General features: G+C 46.7%; 1 long non-coding RNA gene across 1 annotated transcript in view; it reads right to left on the reverse strand.

Moving 5' to 3' along the window:
* LOC309854718 overlaps positions 1–18,660 on the reverse strand; it is a 285,553-nt gene that overhangs the window by 118,074 nt on the left and 148,819 nt on the right. The window lies entirely within an intron of this gene.

Here is an 18,660-nt window from a genome sequence, read left to right on the forward strand (position 1 = left end):
CTGGCAGGGAGACAAGCCCTCAGGAAACATCATTATCACCTTCATCTTCATTATTATATTTTATTTACTTCAAGAATTGGTGTATAGCTTAGTATCATCATTTTACGTATAACACACATACACACAGAGACGCACACCACCATTTATAAAATTAACCTCTTGGAAGGGAATAGAATTAGTTTTGGAAACTGATGGTGTCTTGATAAACAAGGACTTTAAATCTCTTTTTAGTAGGAATATGGGTATATGTTACTGTAAGTTAAATTAGAGACAAATGTGTAATATAATTGCCAATGGGAGCCTTCCTTCCTTTGCACACTCTGTCCACGACATGGAATATTTCCTGAATAATGAAATTAATGTCTTTTTAAAAATAAAGGGTCCGGGTTGAGTCCCAACACTCACTATCAAGTGAGTGCTTTCTCTAAGAAAAGAGAAGAAACAGGCAAATGTCTGTTGAATATCACAGAAGCCTCACCGGAAGACGGATGCCTGATGGACCAGCTCACTACCCTGCATGATTTCATCTGCGCCACCTATAACCTGAAGTGATTGGTTCCCTCCATTCCCGGGGCTCCCAGCATCCAAATGGAATTACCATGTTGCCATTTAATTAGGCAGTGGGACCAAAAGCTAGGGCTATTAAATATCTTCTTCAAATGTTAGGCGTTCCATTGCATAAGTGTGCTTGCTTCGGCACTGAAAAATGATATTTTGGCAAGACTATTTCTGTCTACTCCCCTCCACGGGCTTGGCTGGGGGGCAATTAGCAAGCCCCGGCAAGCTTCCATTCAAAGGAGAATGAGAAGTCTGATATTGTAGGAAACAAGTAAAAATTATTCAGAGAAGTACATGTTAGAAGATTGACTGAAGTGAAGTTTCAGATTCTGCAAAGCTTCAATTGCCCAAACAACAGAACTGCTGTGAGAGTTTTTTGGTGACGGATGAAGTCAAGACAGAGAGGAGCACATATGTTTCCTGATGTAAAGGAAATCTCGGAGCCATCGGGAGGGAAAGGAAGAAGAGGATATTTTAGTCAGAAAATATAACCACCATTGCTATCTCAGATGACGAGGAGAGGGAGGAAGTCGAGTGATTAGGTAAAACAATAATCTCAAAAATGGTTCCATGTTCTCTGTAGGACATACCCAAATCCCTCAAAGATAGTGATCTACCCTTCAGCAACAGCAGGAAAGAAAAGATGTCTCAAATTCTCATCTTTATTAAATAAATATTTATCAAACATCTTCTGTCTGCCATCTCTGTTCTAGGCACTGTCTTTTTCTAGCAGTGAGCGACACAGGCAAAAGAGCTGTCTTGCTCAGAAAGGAATACAGATACTTAGCAAACACACGTAGACGTAAGTAGTACAAAAGCAGTTAGTATCAAGCGCTCTTAATGGGATAAAACAGTGAAATGTTAGTGCCTGGGTTGATCGGGAAGGACCCATCTGAGGAGGCAACATACAAGTAGAGATTGAATAATGAGATGGAGCTACATATTTCAGTATTTGAGGACAGTATGTCTCAGGCTGTCTAGAGGGACCAGGAAGAGCAAAGTCTCCAAAGATGTGTTTGGTTTGTGAGAAGAACAAGAAGTCGTCCAGAGTGACTGAAATGTTTATGGATAACAGTGGAAGGCAGGAGGACACCCCACGGAGGAGACAGGGACTTGACTGCATTTCTGTTGTCTACCAACCTAGGCTGTGATATAAAACCATCTGAAGTAAGATGATTAAATTTATATATAAGATGCTGGTCACTGGCTCTGAAAAATTTTTTGAGAGCAACTATTTAAAAAGGTCCCCCCAAGAGAGCTCTGGAAAAGTCTTGCACTGGCAACCGCCAACTCCAGTGCGGCTGCGACATTCATAAATATACTTTTGCTGACCGCTCGGAAGGCAGCGCTAATCACTTCATTCTGTTCAATGGCATGTGTAGTGCTTAGGAAGAGAGATTTTACCACGTGTTCAGAGGAAGACAAAAATGGAATATATTTGGTCCTAATACCCCTACGGACAATCACCGAAGTTACTTGTCAACATTTACCTTCTTCTGCCTCAAATACCTATGACGTGCCTGGCGAGCCTATTCTATTTGGGAAGGTGATAAGGTGAAAGCAGGTGAGTTGGAAAACTCCAAGGCACCCATCATAAACTGCTTGGCCATAGGCTCTGAACCACAGTCTAGTCATTGTACGTTGAATGCCTACTGTATCTGTATCAGACTCTGGATTTCACTTCATTATTTCACTTACCATTCACAACAACTCTAAGAAAACAGTACACTTATCTGTATTTTACCACCCTAAGAAAGGACGTTTTGGACTATCAGGCAGCTCGCTTATACTCATACTGCTCTTCAATGTTGGGTGCCAGTCAAGTCTACCTAATGCCAAAGCTCTACAGTATTTTTTTTATTTATTTATTTTAAAGGTTGGAGGAAGGGTAGAGGGAAAAGCAGAGAGAACCTTAAGCAAGTTCCATGCCCGGCACGGAAGCAGAGGTGGGGACTCGATCTCATGACCCTAAGACCATGACCTGAGCTGAAATCAAGAGTCAGATGAGCCACACAGGTGTCCCTTGATAATATTTCTCACTCTGGTATTTAATGTATGGTCCATCCAGAAACCCAACCAAGACATGTCTTAATCATTCAAGATTAACTGATGAAGTTCCTCCATAGCTTTCTGCCTTTGGACACGTCATTACTTCTTCTATTCAACCATGTTTTTACACTTACAAATTTAGTAATGGGTTTACCTAGGGAACTGAGAGCTCGGTGGGTGAAAATTTGTCAGGAAATGGGTGGGCCGCCAAAGAAATTAGAGGTGATACGATGTGCTTGTAAAAAAATGAGAGAGAGAGAAAGAAGAAGAAGTTTGGAAACCATCCTCCTGCTTCTCCCTTCCCCCATGTGGGGCAGTCACAGCAATTCTAATAGGGGTGTGACCTACAAAACCAATTACTTCTTTTTCAGGAGAAATGTTTTTACTTAACACTTTTAGATGATTTTTTTTTTTTTTAGTATTAATACTATAAAGAATGATCCATTATCAGAATAAGCCCTCTGTGCAGGATCCACAGTCCTGGGACATTTGTGATAACAAGCTTGTCAGATATTCAGATTATAATTCTCCTGGGGAAAAGTATATCTACAAATTAAATCCAGGACTAACCTTAGTCATCTTTATTTTCTTCCTTTGTGCTAAGAATCTTGGTTCCCAATGACACCAACTCATTTGTTCTCATTGTTTTTATCTCATACCATATGCACAACAGACTTGGCGTAGAATAGCAACACGACCATGAACAATAGGTTTTCTTAGAGTGGCTTCCCCCCAGTCCCTGTAGATGACAGAGCGTATCTCATTAGAGATGTAGAGCGAAAGTCCTTATTTTAAACTCAAAGACCATTTCCCTGTGTATACTTCATGCACAATGAGACTCATGCGTTACATTTTAGAAGCTGCTTTTAAAAATATAAATTTGTCTTGTGATTATGGAAAATATTTATAAGGCTTCAGAGTAAAATCCTTTCATCAGGAAAGTCGAGATTCTACCGTTTCTTCACGTTGTTTCTCCTCCTTTTTTCTTTTTCTAGGTTACATTTAAAAAAAAAAACCCTTTGGGTTTTTAATATGAGCTAATGTATACTCATATTCCCCTTCTCTTAATGGTAAAGAGTACGCTACACACCCTTTTCTCTATTTTAGAATCTTTAATTTTGAAATATGTCCTGGTGATCACTCCCTAGCAATCCATGGAGATATTACATTTTTAGTAATATCTAAGATATTACTAAAGATATTATTTAAGATTACATCCATGGAGATGTTCCTTTTTTACTGGCTGTCCAATACTCCACTGGGCGAATTTCCGTAGTTTATTTCTCTGGGTCTCTGATAGGTAGATATTAGGAGAGGACCTGGCTTGACTTTTTTCACTAAATGAGAGCTAATGTTATCATTACCACTATTCACAGATTAAAAACTTGTGATTTCTCCTGTTTATAGGCAACCTCAAAGGCACGCGCTTTCTTAATCTATCCTTCATCGAACACAGACGGGGGGGGGGGGTGAGCTCCTGGGGTGAGCACGGCCAGACATCCTCTCGACACACATACCACTGCTGTTCACACCCTGTCATCATGTCCTCGGGGCTCCTGGGAAGTGACCTCAACTTGCGACTTTGTGAAAGAGATGGGCCCGCAGGAAAGCGGAGAGCCTGTGGCTCGTGCCGGGGCTGAGAAATGGCAAGGCTGAGAAATGGCAAGATTTAAGAAAGCGTTGATTCTTAGACAGAAACGAGCTTCACGTGGGAATTGAGTTTTGTGTTTACAGACTCATTCTTTCTCTGCAGGAATAACGTGTGTCTTTTCAGCTATGCTTTACTGCATTCAAGAGGAATCTGGAGCGTTGCTCTGGTGGCCCTTGGGGACTGGAGTATTCGGGAAGTCTTGGACCTTCCTAGGTCACCTGAAGAGGGCTCACCGGAAGTCAAAGTTAGTGCGCCGTAATTCAGAAAGCACGGACCTTGGAGCGGAACAGACGCAGCTCTGAGTCTGGCTTTGGTTTCTTTTTTTTAAACCAGTAATTATGTGCAAATCATTTGGCTTCACTTATTCTCCTTGTGCACAACTGTGAAATGAGGCCAAAACCACGAGCCTGCGGTACTGCTGAAGCAGGATAATTGAAATAAAGCTGACCGAGGTCTTAGCCCAGGGAAGCACCATCACCCTCCTACACCTTCACTGTCCCTAGTGACAAGAGGCATTACAGTGCCCCAAGCACAGTGCAGGCCTGGAAACTGCCTGCTTTCATTTGAATGCTGGCTCTCTTCTTTCTAGATACGTGACTTCATGCAAATCTCTCTGTCTGTGCCTCAGTTTCCCCATCGATGTCCGGAGACCGAAAAAGCAACTACCCCATAGGATTGTTGTAGGATTAACTGCACGCCTACTTGTGAAGGGATTGGAAGCGGGGTTAGGCACTGTGATTGTTTCCTTATGAGCAGGAAGCTGTACCGGGATGTGTTGTTTGACGCTGGACCTCTCATGTGTGAATCATCAAAGCCCGCTCCTGAGATCTGAAGCCGGATCTATCTGGACACGCATCTGCTCCTGTCTTGCATCTCACAGTCCAAGATAAGTGTGGCTGCTCCAACTGTCCCCCGCCGCCTGCCCGATGCCATCCGACCCTTCCCATGGAGGCCCTGGAGCCAGGTCCCGGAGGAGGTATGGGAGCTGTGCCCGGCTGGTGTCTGAAGCGGGGGAAGGGAACCCGCTTCCAGCTGCCAGCTCCAGCCCCACCCGCCCCGCGACATGCTCCTCCTGGTGAACCCTCGAAGGCCTCCATAATTCACCGCGGCCACCAGGCTCAGACAGGTTGCTTGGAAAAGCGAGTTCTGAGCCAAGGGTTTTGGCAGGTCTTAAAATATTTCCTTCTGTGCAGCTGCAATCACATCTCCATCACGAGCACCTGGGAGTGCAGTAAGGCATAAAGGGGAGAGGAATGAGGAACACATGCGGCCCGAGGTTTATAATTCACCCTTGTCACGGCGAGATCTGGGCTCAGCCGATCTGGCTTGCAGTGCGAGATCCAGGACAGGAGAGGTGATACCTCTGTGGTCGTGTCTATTTTAATTTTCCCGGGTAAACAGAGTGTGGGGCTATCCCCCAGACCCCGCTGCCAACCGCTTCCACGCTTCCGATGGCCAGGGCTTGGAAACTGCACATACGCGTGTCCACAGTTCGCCGGCTCACACGAGGCCGGCTACCTCCTATTTCTTTTTTTTTTCCCCCCTAGAAAATGCTGGAAGGGGAGAGGGAAGCATTCCGACCCAGATAAGCACTTAGAGAAGAGCTCGTCCTGAGTTCCCTGGGACAAAGCCCGGGTGGGGTGATTCCAGGCAAATCACCATCGAGGCCACATGAAATATTAAGAAGGAAAGATAAGTAAAGGGCAGTGTGTGGTTTTGCTTTTTTCAGCCTCCTTTTAAAGTAAAATGCTCGGTACATTCTATGCGTTCAATACCTTGTTGAATAAGGGGGGTGGGTGGAGAAGACAGAGGAAAAGAGAAAGTAAGAAGGACCTGATCCACCGTAGGGCTGCTCCATGCCTGGGTCAGAGGTGGGATTCGGTATTGAACGTGGGCATTGTGAGCTCACTAGGCGTGGGGCCAACGGTCGACCTCTGCGTCCCTGTCACTGCCCTTCCCCCACCAGACACACACACATACACAAACACACACACACACACACGCATGTGCTCGTGCACACGCTCACACATGCTCTCCCGTGCACGTGCATGCACACATGCTCTCACACGTGGGCTCACAAACACACATGCTCTCACACACACATGCACATGCTCACACACACGCTTACACATGCATGCACTCTCACACACGTGCACACGCACTTCCACAAACACGCTCACATGCACACACACATGCGCTCACAAACACAAATGCATGCGCTCACACACACGCTTACACGCGCATGAGCTCACACGTGCACACGCACTTTCACAAACGCGCTCACACACGCACACAACATGGTCTCACACGTGGGCTCACACACACATGCTCACACATGCTCTCACGCACATGCTTACACGCACATGCTCTCACACACATGCACATGCACTTTCACAAACACGCTCACACACGCACAGTCTCACACGTAGGCTCACAAACACATGCTCACACATGCTCTCACACACATGCACGCGTGTGCGCTCACACACGCACACACTTTCACAAACACACACACACATGCTCTCACACGTGTGCTCACAAACACACAGGCTCACACACACGTGCATGTACACACACATGCTCACACACACACAACGGCAGGGCTTATCCACGAAACAACTGCTAAACCTTGGTTACTCCTTATTCTCGCACCTTATGTGTCCCGAGATTCACGACACCCTAGACACCATACTAAATACCTGAATTTTTTCATTCTCCTTGAGACAGTTTCTATCTTCATGTTTATTTTTGCAGAGGAAGAATCTGAAATGCAGGATTTTTTTTTCCCCGTTTGTCCAATACCTCTCTGATCTTACGTGGAAAAAAGCCAAGTTTTGAGATCATACTGCTGGACTGCAGCCCCCGCTATTCCAATATATTTACAGGCAAAGGATGTCCCGGAGCAGGATAGAGGCCCACAGAACTGCAGAACTCACACCGGAACACATCACAAGTCAGGGGCAGAGCGAGCGTTAGCACCTCCCTTGCCCACCCCAAGGCCAGTGGCCTTCCTTCCACGCTTCCCAACTTGAGCCAACAGCCATTGATGCTGTGGGACAATAGAGGCCGCTTCAACCTGTCTCTGCCTTTGCAGTGAGCTTTTGTGAAGGCACCTGACCATACACGAACACCAATTCTGCCGGGAACAAAATTCTTTTGAAAGGGAGGCTAGTCAATCCATTCATATTCTTCTTTGCCAGCTAAAAGGACACCAGGCAGTGACAAAGGGGCAGTGGTGTAGGGGATGAGGTATTTTACCGATTCGTGCATCTCCAAGTTTCTTATAGGACAATGGATTTCAGTGTCATTTATTGCAAGGGCTCTAGTGACACCATCTGCTCTCTCTCCTTCTCTCTCTCAGCCTCTCTGTCATCTCTGAGATCTGTTTTTCTCTTTGCTGGTGATTTCTCAGCCGAACCCTCTCCAAGGGAGTGCATGTTCCCAGGATGACACAGACCTTGCAGTCTGAAAAGGAGACATGCCCTCTCTTTCCTACTGGCCTTCTCAATCCTAGATTGTCCCTCCCTTGGTCATGCCCACAGTTCTAGATCAACCGTCGTCCCAGGAGAAGTGTGTGCTCTGATCAATTAGCTGCGATCCCATGGCCATGTCAGTTGGTTAAGATGACAAGTCAGGGTGGAAAACTTTGCAAAGGAAAAAAAAAAAAAGATAACTCGTAACCAGAGCAAAAAGGAGTGATACTGGGCAAGACAAAGGGCTATGCCCACTACAGATTGACACCCAGGCAATTCCATACCCGTCCACAGCTCATTAAAATCCCAGCACCCCGCCCACGTGACTGAGGAAGAAACATGGATGTGACCCGCTCTGTGTGACGCGGGTATTTGCTGAAAAGGAGTCCGGAGCACCTGCTGAACGTCCCTCCCAGAATCCTCTCATGATAGGAAGATTTAATCATTTATCTTTTGAAATCACTCCCCGACATCTGAAATGCTGGTGGTCAAGGAAGGCAAAACAGCACGGGATGTCGACTCGGCAAAGACTCGGGTGAGGCACAGCACTGTTCCTGGCTAATCACGGCACCGAGCGAGGTGATTTTTATTGATGATCTCCTTGAGCAGGATGGATGTCTTCATAAACCCAAGAAGGAAAGAAAGCAGCAGAAGTGACAGAAAGGAGCCGAGGAGAAATTGTGTCAAATATTGAAGTGGCTAGGAAATTGTTTTTTAAAAAAAAAAAAAAATCAGAGAACTCCACGGAGAAGATTGAACTTCCTTTGCCCACAGATGAACAGTGGAGTCCAGTTCCACACTGCGGGGGTCTGAGGCTCGAATGTGGGCTCAGAGGCGCTTTCACCATTGTCTGAAGGACTGCGCACCCCTTTGGGCCAGGACATCATCAGGATTCCAGACTACGTTTTCCACATGCGAGACTATGACACTCTGGTCCGTCCTCTCTCAGCCACGACACAGACAGTATGAGCATTTTCTCTCTTCCTTCCTTTTTTTTTTTTTTTTTTTAGATTTTATTTATTTATTTGACAGAGAGAGAGATCACAAATAGGCAGAGAGGCAGGCGGGGTGGTGGGGGGAAGCAGGCTCCCTGCTGAGCAGAGAGCCCGATGCGGGGCTCGATCCCAGGACCCCGAGATCATGACCTGAGCCGAAGGCAGAGGCTTAACCCGCTGAGCCACCCAGGCGCCCCAATGTGTGAGCATTTTCCTCCTATTCGTGTTCTCCTCTCTTTGAACCCCGCCTCCGTCCCTCTCCTTGTTCCCCCTTCTATCCCTCCCTCCATTCCTCTCTACATCTGGACGCGTGACGACTAAGAACGTTTTCGCTGGTATCTACATCCCCACCCCAGAACCTCCGCGGGTGCTTGCTGTTTTAGATGACGTCTGCTGACGACCAGAAAAACAGAGGAATCAGGGAAGAATGAGACTCGATCGATCGGCAGGAAAGACGGAACCTTTTGGAAGGACTTGACAACTGAAAGCGGGAGTCCCGGACGGTTCACAGAGCCAGAACACTGTGTTCTCTGTCACCAGGCTTGCACAATTTCACATACAGGAATGAGTTATCGAGCCGATGTGATTGGCCTGTGGTCGGCGCCTCTAGTGATAAGGACGGGGGAGGGGCGCACTTTCACACCAGCGGGTGGTTGTACTTGAAGTATGAGGTGATACACGGGAGAGACCAGTGGACCTAAGTCGAGGAGATCTGGGTGGATTAAAATAACATTAATTATTACCACAACAATAATACCATGAATAATCCAGGAGGCACCGGGGGTGGATGCTGTGCAAGGCAACTTTTATATACATTGTCTCAGTTGAGTCCTGACAACCCTTGGAGGCGGGTAGAATGTTCTCCCCATTTTAAAGCTGGGGAAACAGATCAAGGGCCGGTTAGGGAGAAGCTCCAGCCTACAGAACCAGCAAGTGGCTCACGTGGGATTTAAATCTAGCCCCCTCTGTCTCAAAGCCTATCCTTAACCATGTTTCTGCACGGTCTGCCTGGGGGGGCTGATGCAGGTTCTGTTCCTGTCTTACTTTGTGACCCTGGGACAGTCACTTCCTCTCCAAATGTACTCAGTTATAAAATGAGATTGATCTTAACCTCTGGGAACCAATCTTTTTGAATGTGAGAGCTTTATTTATTTATTTTTTTAGACCAATGCGTTCTTTTTTCTCAAATGCTCAGATCATTTAAAAAGGTAGTTATTGAGAAAATAAAGTGTAATTTTTAGGTATTCAGTAGTTTTACTTATTTGTAAATATGGGGAAACGTTTCATGGCATTTCAAAGCACAGTTTCTAGAATCACAACTGTATGTGGGTACAGTGCTTACGTCTGCCACTTACTAGTTATGTGACTTTGTACCAACCATACAACCTCTCTGTGTCTACTTCCCCGTCTATAAAGTAGGGTACTAATAGTACTGCTCTCTTAAGATGACTGCAAAGAAAAAAATGGGTTTCTATTTGGAAAGCACTTAGAAATATCACCAGAGAATAGAAAATGCTATGTAACTCTTAGCTGTTATTATTAAATTATATTTCATTAATCGTAGTGATAGTAATTATATTTTAATATTTTCACAGATCTACTAATTTGTCACACAAGACTAGATATATATTCAGAAAGTCTGGGAAGATGACAGGGTTCTGAAACACAAAGATGAAAGCCAAAACACAGAATTATTTTTGGGTTTTCTTCCAGTTTGAGCACTGTGTGAAGAGCTCTACCTCACCACCAACCTCCTGACATCACAGAACAGCTTCTCAAGACTCGTCTGATGGAAAAACAGAAGCAAAATGGGTCCAGGGTAAATGTTTTTGTTTTTTGTGTTTTCCTACAGGGCCACTAGCTCTGGGATAAGGGAATTCCTAGGGGACCCCGGTTAGGATCCGCCAACAACACACCTTTGTGCCTGCGTCAACACAATGAAACGCACGGTCTTGTGAATAGTGGATGCTTGTCTAGAATGTGAAGAGAGGAGGAGGAATGAAGGAACTTGACGTTCATTCAGTGTCTGCTCCAAGACAGGGTTGCCTAGAAATGGTCCAGATGAAAAAAGTTCAGAGAACAGTGGGGCATAGCGCAGGCTAGGATGCGAGAGAAGCGAACACGGCTGGTGGTCACCTGCACCCAGCGGGTGTCAGAGAACACGGACCAGGACGACAGCTGCATCCACTGCTGGCAACGTTCTTGCATTGTCTCTGGATACTCCCTCCACGTGTTACCATCCCACCTAGCCCGTGCTTCTGGAGCATTCCATGGCACGCCCACACTGTCCTCCCTCATCACACTGTCCTCTACACCTAGCCTGGCCACCCCCAACCCCATATTCTCACACTCTGGCTCATCCTACCTGGAACTGTGTCCCGAAAACACTACCGAATCTCGAGTTGGAACACGGCTGCTGTTTGCAACTGTGGGAGACTGGGTGAGCAGTGGGGCTACACCCGCCTGGGGACAGGGACTGAGAACACGGCCCCTGAGCCACGCTGTTAGGGTTTAATTCCTTGCTCGCTCTGCTGATGACGAGGTGTGTGGCCCTGGGCAGGTACAGTGACCTCTCAGTGTCTCACTTTGTTCCCCTGGGAAGTGGCAATCATCGTAATAGTCCCACCCAGCTTATGGAGTTATGAGGATGCAAGAAGCTTAGGGTTGCCTCTAGAGGGGAGGAAATAGGACTCCACTGTCTTGATTAGGGAGTGCCTCAAATTCTTTGTTCACCCCAGAACGTGACTGAATCCCTACATTCTTTTTTTCTTTTCTTGGCTCCGTACCACTTGTTCTTCGGTCTCAGCTGGGATGACATTATCTCTTAGAAATACCCCTTTGCTCTCCCTGTCTGGCTCAGATGTTCATCCTTTGTGCCCATTCAAAGCTGGGATTAGACACATCGGTAGACAATATGGTTTTGTTCCACGTTATAAAGTCAGTGTGTTTACCTCTCTCACTGGACTTTTTAAGTTCCTGGGGCCTGTTACGAGTAGGCGCTGTGAGCTATTTTATCCCAAGCATCTGGTCTCTCTTCAGAGTGCTCCTTTGTCTCTAAGGACAGCATATGGTTTGGTTGGGTTGGGTCTGGTGGGCAAGCAGAGGCTTTGGGGAAGGCAGGTTTGGGTATACTCGCCGCACCTGCTCACCTCCCTGTGTGGGCCATGTTGACCTCATGTCCATAATATTTATCACCACTCACTACCACTGCTTTACTGGACCTCAGCAGTGCCTGTCTGGACCTCTGCAACCATCCCGGACCATTTCTATTTTTTACCCTTGTCTCCACTATTAACTCCTTCCCTTCAACCTATACACTGCAAGATTAATCTTCCTAAAATGCAAATTCAATTATTACTCACCTCCCTGTCTCTCCCACTAGACTGTAAAGGTATGATATCTTTCCTTATGGCCACAGTCCCAGAGTAATGTCTACTGCAAAACACATGTTCCAATTACCTAGCTTTAATTTTTCCCTTTCCCTCCCCTTGTGTTTATATCCTCAGCCCTTAGAAAAGAACAATTCATAGGTCTACGAGGAGGGTCACAGATAAGTATACGGTAGCGTATTCATAAGACGGAGTACTGAACAGAAGAGGAAATCAAAGAACCAGATCTGTTTGTATTAGCAAGGACAGACCTCAGAAGCAGATTCTTGAGTGAACAAAGTCCATTTCAGAATGATATGAAGAGTACAGGCATAAACAATTTATCTAAAACAGTAAGAGTCTACAACTCTTTATGCTTTTATGGTGAGGCTAAGTATATAAGATATAGACCATAGAGACAGAAGAATTCATCATTACTTCAGGAGGGAGAGGTAGAAAAATATCCTTGAGGAGGACAGAATGTAGAATTTGGCTTTATTTACTACGCTTTATATACATAGAGGGAAAGAGAGAGGGAGAGAAGTGGGGGAGAAAAGAAGGAAAGGAGGAAGACAGAGAGGGGAGGGCGATCTAGAGCTGGAAAGAACCCTAAATCAGTGGAAATCCAGAAAGAGCTGAGCTATTGATAGGAGAGGAAGAAACCCACGGCTTCTTTTATCCCTGGGCAAAGGAGGAAAAAGAGAAAATGCGCATTGATCCAAAGGAGAAATCAGCCTGACTTTTAATAGACCCAGGATCTGGCAGGATGGATTAGAATGTGCTGGAGCTCCAGGCAAAGGGCCATCCTGATCCCACCTGAGGATTCTACCAAGGCCGAGTGCTGAAGGCTGAGAGGCAGATAGGAGGGCCTGGAGGAAGCCCGAGGTGTCTAGACACATTTCAGAGCAATGGCTGAGGGTCACAGCGGGCGTGAAGAGCTGAGGAAAACCGGAGGCACAGACCGGCTGTGTGGCAGGGGCTGGTGAAAGGCTGGGCAGAGCAGAGACTGGAGACCGAGCCTCCAGTGCCCGCAAGACCTTCACTTGCGGGGCAGGCAGGAAGGGGTAGGGGGTTAGAAATCGCTTGGGGCACAGGAAGCCAGGTGGGATCACAGCAGGGAGGACTCCTCAGTGCCCTTCAGAGCTAGTGGCTGGTCTCAAAGGCCTCAGCAAGGCCTCTGAGTCCAGCCAGCGCTTAGATCCCGATCTCTGTTGCATTTGAATCTCGTTGTGGCTGTGACAAAATCTAGATCGGCATGACTCAGATTATATCGACTCAGGTCTAACTCTAGCAATCTGATGGAGAAAGATCGATCCATCAATAATTAATTATCCCCAGGAATATTGTTGAATGAGTGAATGAATGAATGCATCTAAGTCTGGTAGGTGTCTGTCTTCTGGGTCACCTCGCTGGCAGAAAATAAGTTGTCAGTTTGGGTGTAAAAGCTCCACTTAGTAAGAATGAATTTGCTCTTTCTCTACATGTCTTGGAAAGCCGCAGTGGTCACTGACAAATTTTTAAGTAAAAAGTAAGCAAAATGAAATAGATTTTTATAACACTGAATTTATACATTTTAAAGGGCTGGCATGAATCCGATGGTGTCTCCTTAATTTCCTGGTGTTAAAACATTCTTTCTTCCTTGAAACGATGATATTAAATAGTGGCTCTCAAAGATGTAATTACTTAGCAAAATGGAAATCTGGCTACTTCTGGAGGGCCCCCCAGGACACACTGAACTTGTTTTCATTCCCCAGGTGATCCAGGTTTTTCCGCTCTCGCCACACCTCACCACTGAGCTGAGTGAACTCATTATTCGGGGCTTGGATTAAAAAAATCACCCACTCCTCAAAATACTCCCTGAGTCTGCAGACTTCTGAGAGCTCTCCCTATAATAAAAGCCCATCGTGTTTGTCATTTTTCTCCAGGTTCATCACAGGTGTTTTTACTAAGTCAACGTGAGTAGATTATAAGCTCAGTGAGCCCAAGAATCCTGCTTCTTCCTTCCACCAGCAAATCCACAGGACCCGCCACCAGACCCAGCATATGGCATTCACCCAACAGAAATATTTGCTCACCAAGTGAACAAGCATGAGCCGCAACAAATTTAGGAAAAAGAGCTGGTTTATGCATTTGCCTCAGTTTCCCTTAAATCCACATAGAACACCTTCTTATAATTCCCAGCCCCATCGTCCTCGGGAATGGCAGCCAGGGGGTGAGCTGATGAAGGCAAGCTCCAGACTCCCTCCTGCCCACCTCCCCGTCTCACAGCCCCGCCGGCTACGTGTGGAATAGGAGGAACGAAACATGTTTCACATGCTCTTAGTTTCGATTATGTCCGTTGTTTCTCATAAGGGTCTTTGAGTCGCTATTTTATTAACCGCATTTGACTGATGAAGAAACTGAGGCTTGAAAGAGACGGAATCCCGTGTTTACCCAAGTTGACATAACACAGAAGGGCTGGCCTAGAGCTCAGGTCCATCTGGTGGCAAAGACCACGATTTTTGCACTCTTGGAGTGTGTGGCCTTCATCACCTCCATCCAAGAGAGGCACTTAGTCCTCATCCGCTCTGGGCTCATGCAGGAGAAGTCAGAAGCCCCACGACCCTTTCCTGGGTGCCCCCCGCCCCTCTGGGAATGGGCACGCAGACACCTCCTCCCCGCTGCGGCTGACACGCACTGGCACCGTTTCCCACTCAATCAGTAGGAAATCATTACCGCATTGCTAGGAAAATGAAACAATGCAGGTTGTACAAGACCCACGGTGACACTGAGAAATGAGGAGCTGCCACCAGCGCCGCGCAGCCAGATCCGTATGCCTGCCAGCCAAATCACAAATGGCCCTTCGCGCATCTGTCTTGGAAAACAGGAGCTTTAATTGCGGTGCGATACGCATGCGCAGATGTCAGGGCACGCCGCCCCTCCCCCCACCACCCGCCTCACGCCTTGGCGTGGACCCAGGGCGTCAGTCGTGGTACCGGGTGGAGGCAAGATGTGGGTTCTCTATGGAAAGTGCGCCTCCCTACACCATAGATTCCTCACTGCCTTGAGCCAGAAGGTTCTAGCTAACTGGTAGCCAGGTGGCTTCTCAGCTTGCTGACTCGGGGTCCCTCTGGAATACTTCTTTTGCAAGAAGCCCACGAGTTGCTAAATGACCCATCATTGACCATCCTGGTCAGTGTTTCTTCCAGAATGGGATGTACCTCAGAAGAGACCACACCTAGAGACATTCATTCTCCTGGAGTGAGGCTTCTCTTCTTCTCAGCTCTCTTTCATTTAGATGATGGTTGTTGTTGGTGTTGGTTGGGGGGGGGGTCCCCACCCGTCTCTAACACTTTCCAACCTTCCTTTCTGATAAAGAGGTGGCAGCCCTCGGACCATCTGGAGCTCCCCGGCTTTTTCTTTGGGTCTGATTTTTATTCTTTAGTCCTATTTAGGGTAAGAGGTACCTAGTTTCCATGTATGGGGATGCGAGGTGTTATCCTTTAAAAATACATTCATTTCTCTTTAATAAGGAAGTGAGTGGGAAGAGAGCGGGACAGACACCTAGCGCAGACACGGCGAGGGTGCTGCCCAGCTTCTGAATGAGCCTCCCTCGGAGCTGGCTCCCGATTCTGTCGCCCCTGAGCTCCCCCGCACAGGAGCTAGCAAGCCCAGCGACTCAGGTGTCTAGCTTCTCCTCCAGTAGACTGAAGTTCTGACATTGGAGATGACAGTAATGTTCCTAAAAGCTACTCCTCTCAAAAATAAAACTCCAATTCCCCTCGATTCTCTTATCTGAGATGTCCCCAGGGCTCCCCCAAGCCTGCCTCCCATGTCGGGAGCAATTCTGGCTTTTCAGCTCTTCTCGTAAGGAGCGCCGTGTCCAACTAACTGTATCATCATTGCAGGGGTTGTGAGGCATTGCACAAACAGAACCTCATTTCCCTCCTTCTGGTCATTTCCTCACTTCACCCCACTCACTGCGGCATTGGGATCTTTTGCTTTGCTTTGTTTGGGTCCTGTCGACATGTGACCTTTTGATGTCGCCACACGACGGACGCAGCATGTGCTCCCACCTCAAACCTGCATGTATCTCTAAGAGCCTGTTGGCCATTACGTTTAACCCAGAACCTGCACATCGCTCAAGCTTCAATGTCAGATTTAAAAAAAAAAAAAAAAAAAAAAAGAGCTGAGTCCTAACTCTTGCCCTTGCCGGCTTAGGTCTTGGGTCAAGGAACTGTTGCCTATGAAGTTTAATTATTGGCCAATGATCTCCAAAATGTGGAGGTACATCATCTACTGGTTGGGTATAGTGACACCAAAGTATTTGGCATTGGATCTACACAGGATTTACATGGGGAGCATTTACAAATCCATCTGTAGTGCTTCCGTTCTCTTGAGTAGGTTCCACACCCAGCATGGAGCCCGACATGGCGCTTGGACTCACAACCCTGAGATCAAGCCCCGAGCTGAGATCAAGAGTTGGAGGCTGAACCGGCGGAGCCACCCGTGCACCCTGCCCCACCGCCCACCATCTGCATGGTGAAGTAGAAGAAAAGCCAAGAGCAACAGTTATTTGACTCTTGAAAAGCCAAGAGCAACAGTTACTTGACTCTCTTAGAGATCCAGGAGTATGAAGATCGAAAGGTTCAAGATTAGCAATAAATAGCAACACACGGTGCTTGCACTTAGCCACAAAAATGCATCCTTAGCTAGGGGCTTGCCCTTTCTGTAAGGCTCCTTGAGATGTCTACCATCTCCCTCGTGGTTTCTCTGTTTCTACATATCTGTTTTACTTTGCTTTCTTGGAAACCATATTTATCTCCAGCGCGCCTGAGCCCTGGGACCCCCTATGTGAAATATTAAGGAGTGACCATCTTGCTGGCTTCGATTGGGTGAGGTTTGATGCCTGATAACAGTCCACCTTAGGGAAGTGATGGGTAGTAATCAAGGTCATTTCATGGGTGTGTGACAACAGAAGGGGATAGCAAGGCATTAGCAAAGAGGGACTGTGGGGTGATTAGACACCCAAGAGTTTTCTACGACAGGATGGATACAAAGAAATTCAGACCACGTTGCTATAAGCATGACCATCGAGCACACGAGTGAGTACAAGTGGGGGGTGTGGGAGAGAATCTCAAGCTGGCTTGGATATGGGACTCCATCCCAAGACCCTGGGACTATGACCTGAGCTGAAGTCAAGAGATAGATACTTAACTGACTGAGCCACCCCGGTGCCCGTAAACCTTTTCTTTTCTTTCTTTCTTTTTTTTTTTTTTTTTTTTTAGATATGTCTCCCCATGATAGAAAAATGGGGCTAAGGTCCTAGAAAGAGCTTTTACCGAGGCCAAATAACCTGTCACAGACACACAGTTGCAACCCAGGGCTAGACGCTTTATTTTTCCGAGACGGTGATTTTTAAATTCTAGCTGTAGCCAGTCGAATGTACCCACAGCTTCCCCTGCACTAAAATCCTCACTTCGCCCGATCCTGAAATATATTATTTTACCAATCAAAATATGTCAGGGATTTTATTGCATTTGCATTTCAAACCTGATAAAATCATTTTCCGGGTGACATTTTTCCTTGAAGGCAACTTCAAATTGAATATTTTTTTCCTTGTTATCTCTCTCTCCCTTACCAGTCCAACTTCACTTTCAGATTGCAAATCACTCACTATCAAGAGAGAGGCAAGGATCCAGTGTTGCTATCTTTCCCTCCCCGGTGTGTGGAGAGGCGCAGCTTTGCATTTCCAACTCAGGTCTCTACTTAAAGCAAATCTTTCGCAAACACCTTAAAACATCTTCATTGCCCATATCTCAGAAGCCGATCTCTGCTCTTTGCCAGAGGCTGACGGTGGACGCCTCCTTTTACACCCCAAAGGCAGGCGAGGTTAGGAGATACATTCGTATTTGGATTTTAGGGCTCTACCCTTTATCTACGAACCTCGTTTCTTGATTTGCTTTAAGCCCTTCTAACAAAGGATACAGGCTAGGAGTCAGACGGTTCTGGATGGGAAACCCTTTCGGTGTGCGACAAACGAGAAGAATGAAACCTAAAACATTCAGTATCTGGAAAGATTCCATTAAGTAACACCCAGTATATGGCCAACGCATGAGTGTAAGCCCTGGTGAGTTCTTTTTGATCTGTTTTGCCTCATCTTTCACCAAACATGTGCTCAGGAAGACCTCTGATACGACTTGCTCACGCTGGGAGACGCCACCGTTCAGGAAAGAGCACAGTGAGACCACCTCCCCCCATCTGCTGACCGCAGCTTGGAGCCTCTTGCCGCTGAGTGACAGGGGGTGTGTTGCTTAAAGTCTGGGAGTGTCAGTTTCCACCTCTGGAGAAAGGGGGGGCAATTCATCTGCCACCTGCAGGGTGGGTGTGAGGCTATCAGGCCATTAGATGTGCTGCCCAGAATAGTCCTGCAATTTTCAAAACATTGTTCTCACCATTGTGAATCAGAATACACACAGAGCTGCTTCTGCGGGCCAGGCCCTATGCCAGACTTGGACCTCGCTTCATCACCTTGTACGCTTGCTACCATCAGAGGCAGCCTGCGTCCCTTCCAGCCCTGATGCATC

This window comes from Mustela nivalis (assembly GCF_964662115.1).
Source record: "Mustela nivalis genome assembly, chromosome: 19".
NCBI classification, from domain to species: domain Eukaryota; kingdom Metazoa; phylum Chordata; class Mammalia; order Carnivora; family Mustelidae; genus Mustela; species Mustela nivalis.